Source organism: Phaenicophaeus curvirostris, chromosome 2, assembly GCF_032191515.1.
Source record: "Phaenicophaeus curvirostris isolate KB17595 chromosome 2, BPBGC_Pcur_1.0, whole genome shotgun sequence".
NCBI classification, from domain to species: Eukaryota; Metazoa; Chordata; class Aves; order Cuculiformes; family Cuculidae; genus Phaenicophaeus; species Phaenicophaeus curvirostris.
In genome coordinates, this window is record NC_091393.1 from 56128008 (window position 1) to 56146207 (window position 18200).

At 42.7% G+C, this 18200-nt stretch overlaps 1 protein-coding gene across 2 annotated transcripts in view; it reads right to left on the minus strand.

Annotated features, from left to right (window-relative positions):
• The window catches only part of TAB2 (TGF-beta activated kinase 1 (MAP3K7) binding protein 2), a 183818-nt gene that overhangs the window by 54422 nt on the left and 111196 nt on the right, over nt 1–18200 (minus strand). Inside the window, exon 1 of one of the 2 annotated variants that reach the window (XM_069852151.1) lies at nt 12083–12186. The exons of the other annotated variant lie outside the window; for it this stretch is intronic. The gene's annotated coding sequence lies outside the window, so the exon portion shown is untranslated. Of the gene's footprint in view, nt 1–12082; nt 12187–18200 lie in introns of those variants that run through there. 2 annotated transcript variants of the gene reach the window in all.

Consider the following 18200-nt stretch of genomic DNA (forward strand, 5'->3'; position numbering starts at 1 on the left):
AGCCTCTGCCAGTGCCCAATGACCCTTTCTGTGAAAAAAAATTTTTTTCTGATATCCAGTCTGAACCTCCCCTGGCGGAGCTTGAGGCCACTCCCTCTTGTCCTATCCCCTGTCACTTGGGGGAAGAGGCCAGCTCCCTCCTCTCTACAACCTCCTTTCAAGTAGTAATAGAGAGCAATAAGGTCTCACCTCAGCCTCCTCAGTTGTTTAGCTGGCTAAACAACTCCAGCTCCCTCAAACCATTCCTCATAAGACTTGTTCTCCAGCCCCTTCACCAGCTTCATCGCCCTTCTCTGGACACGCTCCACAGCCTTAACACAATATTAGACGAGTGGTCTCTCCAGTGTGGAGTACAGAGGGAGAATAACCTCCCTGGACCTGCTGGCCACGCTGTTTCTGATACAAGCCAAGATGCCATTGGCCTTCTTGGCCACCTGGGCACACTTCTGGCTCATGTTCAGTCGGCTGTCAACCAACACCCCCAGGTCCTTCTCTGCCAGGCAGACTTAAACCTTAAACATGTAAAAAGTACATATAAGTAATAAAAATCATTAAATCTCATTGTTTAAGTATGTTTTAACCACAGATGTTGCTAGATATCAGGTCTTTTTCAGGAAACTAAAGAGAGAGCTGAGATTCCATTTTACAAAAATAAGTATTAACTCCACGAAGGAAATGTAACTCTGCTAGTCTGGACAGCACTTCACAACTTAGACATACATTTCTTGCATTCGCAACAAAGATAAGAGGCCTGTTAATAGAAGTAGACCAACTTTTGAAAGATAAGATGAACAATGTCATGCAGATAAAGAGGCAAAGAATTCATAACTATTATACTTAGCTTCATATCTCAGAAGTATTCAGTTTTTCACCCGTTTCAATTTTCTAATGGTTATCTGCTAAAATACTAAGCCATGTGTTACATGCAGGCATAATTAAAAAATGCAGACTTATCACAGGAGCTGGCAAGAATAAACATATGAAAAAAATTGTAATAGAAGTACATTTTTTCGTCCATAAATGAATAGCAAAGTAACTATTATTCATTCCAATTGGATACAAGTTTTTTCCTCACAATACGTTCAGAAAGGACGACAAAGCAGCAACAACAGATCCTTAAGTTCAGAAGGCAAACAAAGCTGCACTGCTAGGCTTCTCTTAAATCAATTTAAAATCCTAGTCAATACATGCATATCGGAAAAGAAGGTACAGGAGCCAGAGAAGCTGTACTGCGATAGTAAAAGATGAAATGAGAAAGTGCTTTTGAAACTGGTGAATTCTGAGAGTCTGAGCAGTCACTGAAGGCATTCTGCAACACTCATTGACATGACAGCATAAGGTGATGACTTGCCATTATCACAAACAGGCAGCAGCTTGAAGTCACATGGGCAAAACTGAAATACTGTTTTGCTCTGACTCCTAAAAACTTCAAACCAGAAGAAAATGATTTTTAATTAACAAGATCCCACAACTATATAACTCTGATAAAAATACTTCAGCTAAAATAATATCTAGTGTGAACTGTACTATCTTGAGTCAAGTTGCAGGTTTCAACATCACATTTGCGTCAGCAAGACTTTTCCCAGTCATTGATGGGGAGTGGAAAAAAAATATTCCAGAAAGTTGCCATTGGCTCTACACCGAAGAAACACAAGTTAGTTTGGCCTGTTCTTTTGGCCAGTTTCAACAGGAAGGAAGTCTGTAGCTCCATCTACTCTGCTAACACCATTAGGTGGTACACTTTAAGACACTCTGTCGCAGAAAATTTACTTGAAGCTAAAATCCACCAAAAAAAAAATGAACAAAACCAATATAACAGGCAGCCAAGAAACAAGAAGTAATGTCAAGCTTCAGCACCTAGATAAGTCATAAATGCTTCTGTTTTATACAGCATTTCGTATCCAGATGGACATTCACATTAAGCTTTAGCTTGAAAAAGTTGTTAGTATTTGCCAGCCTAAAACCAGAACATGCATGCTAGATTGGCAACTACGGTTATGTTCCAAAGACCATCTAATATCTTCAATTTAAAGAGAATACCTACACACCAACTTTAATTTACTCATTTTTAAATGAAGCTTTATATTCACTAATATAGATGAGTAGCAGATTATAATAATAATATATAATAATAATAACACTAACCTGTATTACACAGGTGAAACAGTAATGTCTTCTCAAAACACCAGTTTTGCTATCTCATTTTAACTGCGTCTTTCCTCTAGTGTTGAAAAGTGCTACATAAATTCTCTTAAATTGTTGTCTCCATTTTTCTCTTTCCACAGTTTACATACCTCACTGCCATTATGCCCAGCTATTAGCCACACTTTAACCAGTTTCAATGGGACCTGAATTTCCTATTCCATTGCAAAACTGGATCACAACATTTAAAGACTGAACACCTCAGAAAACCTAGTCATGCTTACTGACAAAGAGAAGACTGCTGGGATTCTTACATGCACCATCACTTACAGCTCATTAATTAAAAAACATCTGCTGAAAGCATTTAAGACTACTTTATTATCTCCAGATAACAGGAGAAAGATTACTGTTACAATCTTTCACCTAGGTAAGCCACGGGTAGCTACACTGTGGTAGAATCTACATATATGGGTTCTGTGGTGAAGTCAGTTCAACGGGCTCCTGTCCTACTTTTTGAAGGGCTAGCTTTTAATTTGCATAATTTAGGTGATTCAGTCAGTGACCTGGTAAGCAGCTACAGTGCCACAGTGGACAGAGATGAATCCTTCAACTGGTCTTCCTTCCTGCTTGTCCACTGCAGTGTTACTCTTGGGTCTAGAGTTTCAGGAGAGGCTTTTTTCCATGAATAATACCAGCTTAATAAACTCTTATCTCTTCTTCTACTTCTTTGCCATACCTTAGTTTTACAAAAAAACTATTTCTGGGATCATTCTGTAAACCACATCCGTTAACTAAGGGGAAAGGATGGCACACGGAGCCACTGCTCTGCATGCAAAATACCCCCTCACTGCAAAGTTACAACAAACTACTAAATTGGTCTAACAACTCCTCAACATCAAGGGGTTAGTCCCACTCTGTGAGATCACCTAAGACATTGAAAATGCAAGCAACTTTCTCTGGTTAGTAGTCTAACGCCCAGCACAAACTCTGACCTGGCTCACAGATAGATGAGAAAAGTACCAGAGACCTGCTGCTTGTGTCAGTGAAAGAAATCTTCCCTGTTCGGTCACAGTAAACTATCAGACTGGCCCACGATGCTCACAAATGCTTCCATTCTTCAATTTTTTTTTGCTTTAAACCTGCTATCTCAAAGACATTTTGTTATATTACTCCAAGAGTATTTCCATTTACATAGAAATACTGACAAAAGTTAAAGCATTCCTTTCAAAGCAGCAAAGGCATATTTTGTATCAATAAACCAAAAACTAGTCACCCAAGTCAAGACTGAAGCTCTCCCAGAAAAATAACACCATTGTGCATGTGCAACTGCAGCTACCCTAGCAACCTCTGCATGCAGACAGCTACATTACAGAAGCATGACATGTTCATGCATTCATTCAAAATGATGCAGCCAGATTGGTACCATTTACAGCTTTGACAAGACACACACCATCACAAGAGTGACAGTAACAGTATTGATCATATTGGGTTTTTTACCCTCCACAGTATGCGTATGAAAGCACTACTGGGAGAACTGGTATTTTCCTTTCAGTCTGGAAACCACAGGGGTTTTCAACCTCATGCAGGGGAAAAAAAAAGAAACAAATAACAGGCGTTTTTTCTGAATCTTACTGCTTAACACGTTCATTGCTAGATCCGAGAGACTGAAGAGAACAGAAATTTCCACAACTGAATGACAGCTCTCTCCTGCTACTTACGATTTATTCTCCTTCACCAGATACTGTAGAAGAGGAATCAAAAAAGTGCTGCACTTGAGGCCTGGGAAAAGAAGATCAAAATGTGCTTCTTGCAGAGGCACAAGGAATTAATTCTTTGGCAACCCCTTTTACACATACATTCATGCCGAGTCTTAACTCAAGACACACAACAAAGTTATACTGTTTGCTAGAGGTCAAATTTCTGCTTGTATTGAACTCATTTTACAAAAAATGTTCCCATTCAGACTGAAGTCCCAAGTGTAAACATCATAGATGTGATTCACTGTCACAACCTTCCACAGAATTCCCAGCTTTTATACACCTACCTCTACCCTAAGCAGCTACCAACGAATACAATCTAGCAAGGGTCTAACTCAAGTAATTCTGCAATTCTTCCATGAATCATTTAGACAAATCTTTAAAGTCACAAGTCAAAACAACTAAATGAATTGCAACTATTAAAGACAGTTTTAGTTAATTTTAACATTGACACAGATTAAAATGACTGAAGAATTAACAGACATAATAGATGAAAGATAACACAAATACTCTGCTAAATGTCTTTGACTAATCCAGTATGCGCATCCTGGTAAGCAAACCTTATTATTAAAAAAGTCTCAGAAGACTGACTTATTTGATAAATATTTATACAGTGCCTTGCACAGAAGGACCTAATCCAAGCCAAGCTTTCTAGCTAATGCCAAAAAATAAAAAAGTTATTATAATCTGATATTGGCAGTTATTCCAGCAAGACAGTTTAAAATACATGGTTTGGGACACGGGGGAAAAAAAAAAATCTTATCACCATTTACCACAAAGACAAGACCAATGTTTCAAGAAAACGGAACAAGACACCAAAACTTTTAACTGAAGCAGCTTTATAAGCCAACCTGAAACATACTATTGGTACTTATCAGCCTAAAATGCCTTTTAAAGCATACTTCAGCTGAGCCTCTGGAGATTCCCTGCTCACAAGCTTAAACCTGTTAGATTAAAGAAGGCTCTCCAGGAAAGATAACCATTTCCTTTCAAAAAATATTTGTCCAACAAATGAAAAGTAGCAGTTTGAACCAGCTGAATGAATTGAAAGAAATCCAAGAACAGAACTTGTAACTCCTTTTCTCTCATTCTCCTTTCTGAGGAAAGAGAATGAGAAAGAAACAACAAGTACCGAACTGGTCTCTTTAAGGGATGAAAAGTTTCCAAGAGGAAAGATTAGAACAAAAAGAATGCCAAAGAGGACACCAATGTTTCAGTTGTAAAGTACAGATGATATATAGCCTAGGAAGAATGAAGAAAGGATATGAATGAACAGATCTCTTCTAGCTCACCTACAAATATGCTAGAATATCGGTTAAAAGGTGGTTGGAGGAGATAAATGCCACATGGGACATTTTTCAAGAAAAAATAAACAGAAAAAAAAATGATTACCATAAAGAGAGATATGTACCACAGCATGGAAACAGGAGGTGGAGACTTTTCTTAAGTGTTTAAACACAACATGAATTAACAAATGATACAATTACAGACCACACTGCACAACTTCATTTTTCTGAAGTGTGTGCTTTTTTTCCCCCCTGTGTAGGTGAAAGAGTTCATAATTTTTTCCACCTGGGCAAATCAACCTTAGGATTTCTATGGGAAAAGACTTTTCTGCAATTCTAACCTTCAGTATAAAGTAGAAATCAACATGCAACCTCTCACCCCCCAAAACAGCTTCAGGAAAACAGATTATTTATCTGGATGAACATGTTAAGTCATAGCTTCTGAGGCATCAGATCAGTAACAAGTACTAAACGTTTCATAGTTAGACTCTGAGACTTACTGTATTTTTTTTCCAGCTAGTCTTGTGCTACTGGAAAAGACATTCTGGGAACATACGGATAAACAGATGGATCAACATATGAGACTTGTACACACCTACAGTACAATTTCCTTTGAAAAGTGCATTCTACAGCCCTAGCCCTGACTGCCTCTAAGAATTTTCCTAAGAATTAATTCCTAAACATATTCATGCTTGATCTTCCTATAAATCATCTATGAAAACACCTGGTAATAGAAAATCATCTTCTTGAACAATAAAGATATGCTGCAGCAAATAAAATTAAAAGTTTGCTGTAAGGAGTATTTCACATGTCTGCCAGTGATTTCTTGTCCATTTCTATAAGCACTATCTATAAAATCGGGGTATTCCAGATAAATAGTTATTTCAAGACTCAATGAACTCAAAACCTTCACTCTGTAAATAAACAGCAAATAACTCAAGCTTCTTAAAACAATTTAATACTACTACAGCTCATCTTCACAGATAGATGCATTAGAACTGGAAGCACATTAAATACACCACTGCATGTGACAGCCCAGAGAAGCAAGACTGAATTATACTATTATCATGAGACAAACATCTAAGTCACCTCATCTAAAGACGTTATAGACAACATAACACTAAAATAACGCTTTTGAGAATGTATTTTGAGAATAACATGTATTTCTTGCACAGCTTAAGTATCTCCTCCCTTACACCCGTGCACATTCTTGCCCCGTGCTGCTACATGCACTGTGTCAGACTAGGTGTTAGGGCAACTGTGCGGAATCAGACCCATAAAAACACATATGCAGGCATAGCAGAAGAGGCTCTGTATGTGTGGAAGCAATGATATCCCCAAATATCTAACAGCCATCTCACCCCAAGAATTTCTATCACAGTCATCAAGAGCGTGCACTGTTACAGCATAGTCTTAGCAGCACGGCAGTCTGCTTAACTACCTTGCACCTCTCACCTTTTTTTTTCCCCCCTTTTTTTCCCCAATCTCCAGTCTTCATCTTCTTACAAACTTATGGTGACATGATTTTTGTTTGGTAAACCAAAACTGGCAGCTGCTGCTAAGCTTCCTCTTAAAGGCACTGTACCATAAATAGCAGAACTAACAAAGTGCCATTTCCCATAGATTTGCATTCTGTCTCAGCCATGCCCCTGTGTTCCAAGCAGTCACATTCCACCTCTATTCCAGATGCCTATTATCTTACCCTTCTCTTCCAAGCACTAGCCACAATATACTTAACCTCTCATATCCTCTAACTACTCACTGAAGAAGAAAGCTCTGCACTTTATATCTAGTTCTTACCCCCCAGAATACCACATACTGGCTGATTGGCAGGCTAGATCCAGGTAACCACTAAATTCATGCAAAACTTTTCCCTAAAGAGATGATCTTGCTCAATGAAGCCATCAATTTTAACAAAGCTTGTTAATTGTTATTAAAATGTAAAACCTTTGAGACCTTGCCCCTTGGCTAATTTCTTTGCTAAAATTAGCTGATGTCTATTGAGATACAGGATTAAAGAGAATATAATTGCTCAAGATTTCTGTCTTTAGAAAGGCAAATTAAAGATGGCTTATAGACTACACAAATATATAAAAGAAGAGCAACTCTTTTTCTTAAAAAAACCCAAACCACAGAAAATAGGTGCGTCTCAACATCCTATCCATGTGAGAACAGTTGATTCTAAACTCCCAAACTGAGAAAAAGTCCTTTTTAGCATGTCTAATTAACTGATGTTTCTTAAATATACTGCATTTATATGTTCTACTTTTCCTCTTAACAAGTATTTGTACCCTCTGATCATCTTCAACTGCATTTTAAAGTAAATGTAAAAGCCTCAAATATAAAAAATTGCTTCTACAAGTTTTGTGAAAAACAGCAGCTTTATAAAAGGAAAAAACCCTTAAATTCATGCCTTTAGTGAGGGGAGAAAAGCGGGTGGAAATCTGCCTTCTCCACCGGCAGCCCCAGCAGACCAACCAGCCAACATGCACACAGCACCAGATTTGATTAATCCTGGAACAAGTTTTACATACTTGGCATACAAGTGTTTATCTAATGAAAGAAAATCATCAAAGAGTGAGCATATATAGTGGCTTTGTCCTGTTTGTGGTAAACTCTAGAAAGCCTAAGAATATAATGATTAATAGGTGCACAGTTTTGGTTGTTTGGTTTTGTTAAATATTTTTTTAGCAACATATATATGCAACATATAGAAGTGTATAGTTTTTTTTTCTACCACTGTGTGTTCCTAAGTTAATGCCTTTCTAAACACCAAGGGAAGCACAAGTTTTACATCTTCACTGATTTTTAAGTAATGGAAATATTACGTTCTGTTTGTAGTATAACCAGGATCTGAATGAGTTTTAAAACATTATCATGAAACTTATCACTTATCATGAAAGACAGTGAAATTTGATCTTCATCTGTGCTCAGAATAATAGGAAAGAGCTATACATTTTCCATACTGCTACAAAAATTGATTACAAATAGCATTTTTCTAAGAACACAATATATATTTTAAGCAAAAGATCTTTTTGTAAAATTCTGTGGCCAGATACTAACTTAAACTTTGTTTATTTAGCATATTACATAAGTTATGCTTAACTTCTTGTCACCAAAAAGCCCCCTTAACACACTCTAAAAAATCTTAACTATTTAACTACACCTTAACTACACCTATAGCAACAAGAACTTCCTCAGTGATACCATTCATTCAGCAACAGGGCTGTTACAAGAACATCAGGATACCATATCCAAACAACACAGATCTTTCAACTTTAATTATGCCAAGCAATTTCACTTGGTTTCAGTAGAACCCAATTACCACCGATCAAGGAACAGCAATACTCAAAGTCAGCATAACATGAAGATAGAAAGAATTCAGTAAGGGTATACTGTCTGGAATAATTTCTTACACAAGAATTGAGCTTGCCAATCAGTTCAATAAAAATAAGCTCGTAATTCTACTATAATTAGGATAAAGGTCCACAAAGACTTTTGTCAGGGAAAACGTTAATGTGCTGATGATTTTTTTTGTAAGCATTCTCAAGAAAGGGTAAAACTGTAACAACTACTATACAATTGTGACTCTGACAGCTTCCTTGCTCTCAAAGTTGCATTTAAATATGTAGAATCCAATGCAGATCAGTTTATTTAGCAGGGTTCAAGAAGTTTTAGAACATCCACTGGCATTTCTCCTGCTTGAAATAGAAAGTATATACTTCTTCAGTTGAGATAACCTACTACGCAATTAAAGAGAAAAAAAAACACAACTGAACCACTGTATATATTAGTGGGGAAAAAAGTTAACTTTCATTTCAATCATTTAAATATTTGAGTTTTGAGTATAGCTTTAAAAAAAATCCAGTTCTGAATCACTGGAATTTTTGTTCTATTTCCTGTAAAAGCACCAACAGCAACACAGTTCAGCATTCCGCTTGCAGCAGTTCAGAAAAGATCAGCCTGATCCCTCAGTCCTAAATTTACAGTCATTTCATAAACTCGAAGTCACAACTGACCAACTTATTTCTTCCAGTGTTTCCAACCATGAAGATCATGATAAGGAGGCGGCACTTGCAAGAAGTTGAAGAGCAATCTAGTTTTTTGTTTCAAAGTACACTCTCATAAATAAATAGTCTGCCAACAGCTCTTTAGGCTCCCTAGCAAAAAAAAAAAGAAAATAAAAAAAATTGCTGAGAATAATCTCTTCAACAGATGACCAGTTTCATTCTACAAGGCTTGAAAAGCATACCAGTTATCTATAAAGGCAAAGACCATTACAAAACAACATACAATCCGAACCTTCAAAGCAACACCATGGTGAGAAATCCCACTATCTTCTTCCATTCTGTCACTGCTGGAAAACAGAAGTTTCTACCAGGTCACTGTCATAGGAAGAATGCCCATTTTAAAGAACTCTATTTTTATACTGGAAAATTTAAAGGAAGAGAGAAGAACCCATTGACTACTCTTGATGTTAAGCAGGAAAATGGATACATTTCACAAACTCTTTGAAAGCTGGTGTAAACAAGGGTAGCATAGAGTAGCAAGAAGACTGCACTGCCCCCACACGTAGTGATAGGGATGATGCTTATTCAAACATCTCAAAGAACTGGTATGACCCAAACTGAGTATCTCCGCCAACAGCCTTCCTCCTCTCTTCCCCTTAAAGCCTCTCCTGTGAGAAAAAACAGCCAGGTCTTCTCAGTTTTTCAAACAAATTGAAAGTCAGCTCAGTGTTCGTTCTGCTGCAGCACAAACCAAGGTGCTAACCTACAGATGAGCACCTGTAAATTTAACTTATGGATAAAAGCCACAAGTGACTAAAACTTTCATTTAAATTGAAGGGCTGAACTTGCTGAAGCTGATGATGTGTCTTCTAATTTGTCAGTGGGACTTCCCTCTTGCCAAAAGCAGATATCAGAATTGCGAGGTTTGACAAAACCCAATTACAATAATACAGATAAAGGACAAATAATTGAAATATGCATATGAAATGCAAATACCTGGTTACCCGGTAAATCATTAGCTAAGCTGAAAATGATTCCAAATTTCAGCAAGTTATGGCCAATCATGAACACAATGCTATTGCTACAGAATCTCTAACCCTCCTTACTGCAGTGCATGTGCAGTACCATTTTGGTCACTGAAGATATGATACAAAGCCATTTGAACAGTCTAAGAGAACGACCCTGTATTTAAGGTATTTCTTTTAAACATGTACATAAGTCAGAGTACTGGAAACTATATGTGACACCATTTTCAGTATTCTACAGCTGAACTTCAGAAACAGCTTTATTCAGTTTATATCAAAGCCCCTAAACCTATGATGACTAGAAAATGACACCTGAAACCCACTTACTATCATTAATACAGAAACACCTACAGGCCTTGGGCATGAATCAGGCTCTGCTGAGCTACCAGGTAAAGTACAAAGAGGACAAGGTCCCTGCCCTGAAGGCCTTGCTACATCCAACAGGACTGAGCATTCAAACTTCTAACGCAAGCCTTTTAATGAATGATACGTAGTACTACACACCTCCAGTGTTCGCAGGTCTCTCAGAAGGACAAATCAGAAAAAATAAAAAAAGAAACTGTACGCATCACCTCCCTTCAAAGTCTCTCTTATCAGAATAGTTTAAAGAATTTCTACTCAACAATTAAACTGACTCGAATGATGGAAACTAACGTCCCAAGTACACTATATATGGAACCCAGCCCAGACAGACCCCGAAAACACACCGGGCACCAAAAAACTGCACTTCTGACACTCTACTACTCGTCCTCAAATGGCGGAGGCTCGCCCAGCGCACTCACACCTGTCACCTGCCAGACGCCAGCCCAGTCTCCTTCCCTCCCTCCTCCCGCAAAGCACGGCGAGTCCTCCCGCCGCCGCCCCGCGCCCCCCGAAACGCAGGCCCGCCGGATCCCTCCCCGCCCGGGGGACGCTTCGGCCACTCGCGAAGAAGTTTCCATCTCCGGCTGGGCGCCCCGCTGTGCGGCGGCTTCCCGCCCCTGCCCTCTCCACCGCGCCGGGATGAGCTGGGGGGATGGGGGAGGCTCCCTCTCCACGCACTGGGATGAGCTGAGGGGCTCCTCCGTCCCCACGCGAGGGGATGGGACCCTGCTCCCTCTCCACCACGCCGGGTTGGGATTGGAGATAGGGAGGGGGCTCCCACACCACCGCGCCGGGATCGGCCGGGGAGAACTGGGGGCTGCTCCCTCCCCAAGCACCAGGATGGGATGGGGGGAGGCTGCTCCCTCCCCAAGCACCGGGATTGGGGGTGGGGTGAGGTTGCTCCCTCCTCAAGCACCGGGATGGGATGGGGTGGGATGAGGTTGCTCCCTCCCCAAGCACCGGGATGGGATGGGGTGGGATGAGGTTGCTCCCTCCCCAAGCACCGGTATGGGATGGGGTGGGATGAGGTTGCTCCCTCCCCAAGCACCGGGATGGGATGGGGTGGGATGAGGTTGCTCCCTCCCCAAGCACCGGGATGGGATGGGGTGGGATAAGGTTGCTCCCTCCCCAAGCACCGGGATGGGATTTGGAGGGTTGCTCCCTCCCTAGCCACCGGGATGGGGGGGGCGGGCTGCTCCGTCCCCACGCACCGGGATCGGATCTGGGGCGCTGTCCCCTCCCCGAGCACCGGGATGGGATCGGGGGGCTGCCCCCTCCCCGAGCACCGGGATGGGATCGGGGGGCTGCCCCCTCCCCGAGCACCGGGATGGGGTGGGATTTAGGAGGTTGCCCCCTCCCACGCCGAGGCCTCCCTTGCCCCTCCGCGGCCTGCGGGCCGGGCAGGCCCCCGCGCCTCCCCCCGCATCCCCCCGGGCACAGGACCAGACGCGCGGGGAGCGGAGGTGCCAGCAGGCCCGCCTCGGCGGGGTCAGCCTTACCCCGCTGCTGCCGCTGCTTCTTCTTTTCCTTCTCCTCCTCCTCCGCCTCCTCTTCCTCCTCCGCCTCCCCCACCGCGGCAGCCGCCGCTACCAGTGTCGCCGCCGCCGCCCGGCAGGGGGGACCCCGGCCCGCTCCGCAGCCTCCCGCCGCCGCCGTCCCGCGCCGGGGGGGGAGGAGGAGGAGGGCAGCGAGGAGGAGGAGGAGGAGGCGGCGGCGGAAGGGAAGGGGAGGGGGGTCCGTGCTGCCGCCGCGGGCGGGAGAGGCCGGGCTGGGGGGGCTCGGTGGGTGTCGCTGCCGGCGCCGCTCCGGTCTCTCAGCTGGAACCGCTCCCGGCTGCGCGTCGCTGCCGGCCTCCCCACCCCCTCTCCTCCTTCTTCCTTCTCCTCCTCCTCCTCCCCCCCAGCTCGCTGCTCTTCCAAATCAAAATAGTGTCACAATATGGCGGCGGCCGCCCAGCATCGCGAGACCGGGCCCCGCGTGCCGAGCGGGAGGGAGGGAGGAGGGGGGGGCGGTGCGCGCCAATCGGCGCCGGGCGGGGCCTCGGCCGCCACCGCCCACAGCCGCGCGGGGACCGGGGCGGGGGGAGGAGGGGAGTCCCGCGCACGCCACGCCCCCTCGAGCCTCCCACCCTCCCTTGCCGCGCGCGCGCCGGGTGTGCGGGGTGAGGGGGCGGCGGCGGGGCCGGTGTGGGGGGCGGGGGGGGGTCCCGGCCTGCAGCCCCTGGGCTGGAAAAGAGCTTTGCGGCCGTCATGCCTGAACCGTACCTGTCCGCTACCGAACCGTATCCCTAAGCACTTCGTGTGCCCGTCTCTTAAACACCTCCAGGGATGGGCACTCAGCCACCTCCCTGCGCAGCCTCTGCCCGTGCCCGACGACCTTTTTGGTGAAGGCATTTTTCTTAATTTCCAACCTGAACCTCCCCGGGCGCAGTTTGAGGCCATTCCCTCTCATCCTATCACCTCTGACTTGGGAGAAGAGACCACGTTTCTGTGCCCATGGCAGGGCGGTTGGAACTAGATGATCTTTAAGGTCCCTTCCATCCCAAATTATTCAATGAACACCCACCTCTCTACAACTTCTTTTCAGGTAGTTGTAGACTGAGTCCCCCCTCAGCCTCCTCCAGGCTAAACAACTGCCTTCATCACCCTTCTCTGGGCACCCTCCAGAGCCTCAACATCCTTCTTGTGGCGAGGGGCCCAGAACTGAACACAGTATTTAAAGTGCAGTCTCACCAGTACCAAGTACAGGGGCAGAATCACTTCCCTGGACCTGCTGGCCACACAGTCTCCAATACAAGCTAAGATGCCATTGGCCTTCTTGGCCACCTGGGCACACTGATGGCACATGTTCAGTCGGCTGTCAACCAACACCCCCAGGTCCTTCTCCAGGCAGCTTTCAAGCCACTCTTTCCCAAGCCTGTAGTGCTGTACAGCGTTGTTGTGTCCCAAGGGCAGGACTCGGCACTTGGCCTCGTTGAACCCCGTCCCGTTGGTCTCAGCCAATCAATCGAGCCTGTTCAGATCCCTCTGTAGATCCTCCCTACCATCCAGCAGACCGACACTTCTGCCCACTTCTGTCATCTGCAGGCTTACTAAAGGTATGTTCAAACCCTCCATCCAGGTCATTAATAAAGAGATTGAACAGGGTTGGACCCAGCACTGAGCCCTGGGGAGCACCCAAGCTTTCTGCCCTCGGCCGCCCTCGCCCCCTCTCACCCTGGTGCCCAGGGAGGCAGGGGCTGGGTAGCTGTGCTGCCCGCTGGGGAAAAGGGAAGCTGGAGGGAAGCGAAGCAGGGTTTAAGAGAGCTGAGGGAGGAAGGGCAGCCAGTGCAGAGGGTAGTGCCTGCAAGGGTGGAAAGAAATTACTAAAAGCAGGGATAATGAAAATAACTACCCCTATATCGCCAATAGTTGTTCTGAGAGGGAATTGCCAGACACTTTAATTCAGAAATACTGGTGCTCTCTAAGCTTATTCATGCTTCACACAGAGTATGTCATTTCTATCAATCCCTCTGAGGTGTAGCTCAGCCTAATTCTCTTTCCAAAATGCCCACTGGCCAGCAGGGACCTGTATATTGGCCAGCAAAACTCTCTGCCCCGCTCAGCTCAGCAGCCACCAACACCTGCAAAAGGGATCCCTGTCCCTGTCTGCAGAGCCAGAGAGGCTGTGATCCACAGGAGGGGAGACTTGCCAGCCTCGGGGGCAGAGGCCCCATGGGTGCTACTGTACAGACTTGAGAATAGAGATCAAACTCCTCCTACCTCAGAAAGACAGGCATCCTTGATTTTAGTGGGATGTTCAAGCAGTTCTTCATACTTCCACAGTCAGGAAGTTTCATCTTAAATGAAAAAAACAACTTTTAGGTGACTGTGTAAAATCATCCAGTAAATTAATTGTTTTTGGGGAGCGTGATATCTCACACTACTTAACTTTTTCGCAGTCTTCCTGTGTTTCCTTTGTTCCTGGCTGTCCTCCTTCCTCCTTGCAGTGAGCAGGTGCTACCCATGCTGTCAAACAATGGGCAGTCCATCCATCCATTCTTGTGTAATCCTACTCCACGAAATACAGTTAGAAATTGTTTAAAAGTAATCTTTGTCACCTGTAACAGAAAGAAACTGTCTGCAACTTAGAACAGGGCCTGGCGGAGGAAAGGGACGTGGTGGGGCTTTCCCCATACAGAAGTGGTACTCAGCAGAAATCAGTAGAGATAAAGGCCTCCCCACTACCCCCCACTTACCTCCTGGAGGCACCAGTGATTTCCAGCATATATTAAAGGACCTACAAATCTGCCAGGTCATAATCGCTTCAAACCTTAAAAGCTGCACTATCCATTGCAATTGTGCAATGAGCCATGGCCATACTTTCTTCATTAGACATCAGCTGTCAGACTGGCCTATTGACAATTGTGAGATAAAATTACATAAGGTAATTAAAAACTAACGTGAGCTAGGCAGGAAATAAATAATTTGTGGCAACTTAGGCTGTATGTTTGGTTACAAGAAATAAAGTTGAGTTTACTATTGCAACAATGGATATTTTCAGAAATGATTGAAAATATATTTTCTATATTTTCCAAATATAAGTATTAACAAGTGGAAAAAACCCCACAACCCTCTCAACTGTGTTTAGTTAAAACTGTCAAAGAGAATCCAGGGTAAGCGACTGCAGAGACTGGCTTTGCTTGGAGTAAGCAGGGAGAGAAGGAACATGACACCAATGAGTCTAATAGTGACCTGTTATGCAGGGAGGAAAAAAAAAGAAGGAAAAAAGGAAGACAGTTTTTTTCCCCCTCACAAATGTGGAAATATAGGTGTGTATATACATTTCAGTAAGAATCATTAATTTTCATGACCTACAACAGCGAAGTCTGCAGTTCTTTTGTACGTCAGTAACGTGGAACATGAAATGCATGTGTCCAAATTTTATTGTTCAGCCGATCTTGAGTCAGGGTTATGCAGGGCTGAGAATCTGCTGAAATTTGTTTGTTAATGGTGAAGAAAATAGTATTCCCTCAATCCAGACAGAAATTAATATAGTCCCTTACAAAAATGGGCAATGGGGTGTCTAGGAAAAAGACACAATGGAAACATCAGATCACAGAGAGTTGTAATGGGGTTGTTCCACTGTAGTTGTTCAGGTGCATTAATCAAACCTTCCTCTTTTGCGACCCATACTGTAGACAATTCATGATCTGCTCCACGATCCATTCAAGCGCACCGCTCTTGAACTCTTCCAGCACAACCATTTCAAATTTTGCTGTCTGACCTTTCAGACAGATAGGATGGTATACTTACATGAATACATTCTGTGCACCAGAAACTGAGTTTATTTTGCTAAGTTTAACAGCAAGTTAAATATTTGACCCTTTTGCCTACAGTTGCTAAAACAGGGATTTGTTATAGGAGAGTGAAAGACCATCTCTCACTATTCCATTGGTGGTATTTACTGTGGTGCTTAAGCACTGGGATCATGAGTGAGCTGCATGGTCCTTTTCCTCTCCACACTGCATCTGTGTCTTGTTGCTACGGTTGCTCTCTTCTCTTCTATAGTGGCTAATTTTGAATATATGCTTAACACCTTTCCAGAGTCAAAGAAAAGCGTTCTTTGAAACACTGGGAAAACAGTTCTGTGTACTGAGATTCAGAAAATAACTCTTTTCCTATGTATCTGGAATAAGAGCTAGGAGGAATTATCTGATCTTAAAATCTAGGTGTAGCTCTTATTGCGGTGCAGATCAAGGCTTCAGTCATTAGTGAGCACAGGGAGCTGCATGCCCAGCAGTAGGGTCGATTCAGAGCCTTGCTTCTTTCCCTGCAGATTTTAGATCTTACCCTTTTTTTTTCTGTACGAGGTATGAGTTTGTGTTTTTAAAACCTTCATCAGACTGTTTATATTCTTCACTGCTACAAAGAGAAATTATAAATAGTATTGGGGAATTATTCTAAATATATTGTATAAGAAAGCCTTTTCTGCAAAGTACAGTCAATCTTGTCAGATTGGTACTGACATTCCTGATGCTGACATTTCCTGTGAATGCTTTTTAGAAAAAGTAAGAGAACAAGTCCCGTTAAAACCAATCCACAACAACTGACATAATTATTTCTGAAATGGAGTTTAAAATTACCGTTTTTGTTTCCTGTGGAGCAGCAGTCTAGCTATTGATGTTTATTTGGAGGAGGGCGTTGGAAACTTTAATGTCAATATCCTAGTTTATTCTCATTTTCTTATGTTTTAAATGTCACTGTAATTCTAAGTCTGGTTAAAAAAACCCAAACCAAACTCAAAACACTCTAATCAGAAGCATCAGCTCTAGGAGCTCAGAATTTGTGGACAATCTTAAAATAACAATTACAATCATTCAAATAGAAGAAAATGTCTTGGTAAAGAAGTGTGTTTCAGGTCAAATTGTTCAAAGACTGTAGTGAACTCCAGTTGCTTAGATTTGTGCAGTTATGAAAAGCTGTTGCACCCTGATGGTTTTCTTTTCAATGCACGGTACACAAACAGCTCCACTATCACTGCTGAGACTCCCCTAGATTTCCAGGTTGCTCCTTTCCTTTCCTCAAGATAGCACCAACTTTTTTACTCCTAGCAACTCATCTATTTAGGAGTGGAGAGCAAACATGACATTTGAGATAAGGATATGATTAAGAGGTGCCTTAGTAGTTCATGAGTTCTAGCAGCCTCACAAGATTAGGATAAGGCCTTTGCATACAGGAAATCCATTGAGAGAGACAGCCTACCCTGGTATTTCAGTCTTGAACGCATAGTGATCTGTGTTACAGTGGTGCAGTGTTGTAGGCTACATATTAAGCTAACATACCAAAGTAATATGTTCTTGGACACTTGTTAAGACCTTTTTTAAAAAATATCTTAAAACGCCATTCATTTATACTGATCATGATTGTCTTAGAAGAATGTTTCAGCTTGAAGGAAAATATCTTATCCTAGCCAAAGCAATTCTGAAGCATTTTAAATAATTGTTTTTAAACTGGGAAAGGCAGCCATGTTAAATCAATCTTTTGACTAATTTGGAAAGCGTTCATCATTGATAGCTTCAGCAGTTTACAGATCTGTCAGTGCTCAGAATAAGAGAATTAAAAATGTATGAATAGAAGTCCATATATGTTCACTTGACATACAGCTGAGTCAATACCTACTAAGGAGACAAATTTTGTATTATTTAATGTTACCATATGCCTCTTTTGTGAAACTACTTTTTGATAACTCAATAACATAAAATATAGAAAGCCAAGACCGTTTGAGCCTCCAAGATACCTCAGAAGAAATACTGGTCATGTTTCTTCCCAAATCCTCTGTTTCCTATGCTTTATGGGAAATTCAGTGGAAAATAATTATAAAAATAAATTTCTGCTTTTCTTGAGATCACTGTATGTCTTTGGGGTCTTGATTCAGCTAAACACCTAGTCTCTTGCTGAAGTCCATCTTTATTCAGGATCCCTTTCAACCACTTGCTTAAACTTGTGTTGAAACCTGAAGCAAAGAGTGGGCTTAAGTGATTTTCTGGACAGGTATAACTTGCTGATTTGAGACAGAAAACTGACCTTGAATCCAAACAAATTACTTTCCTGTTCCAGATTAAAATCAGGTATGAAT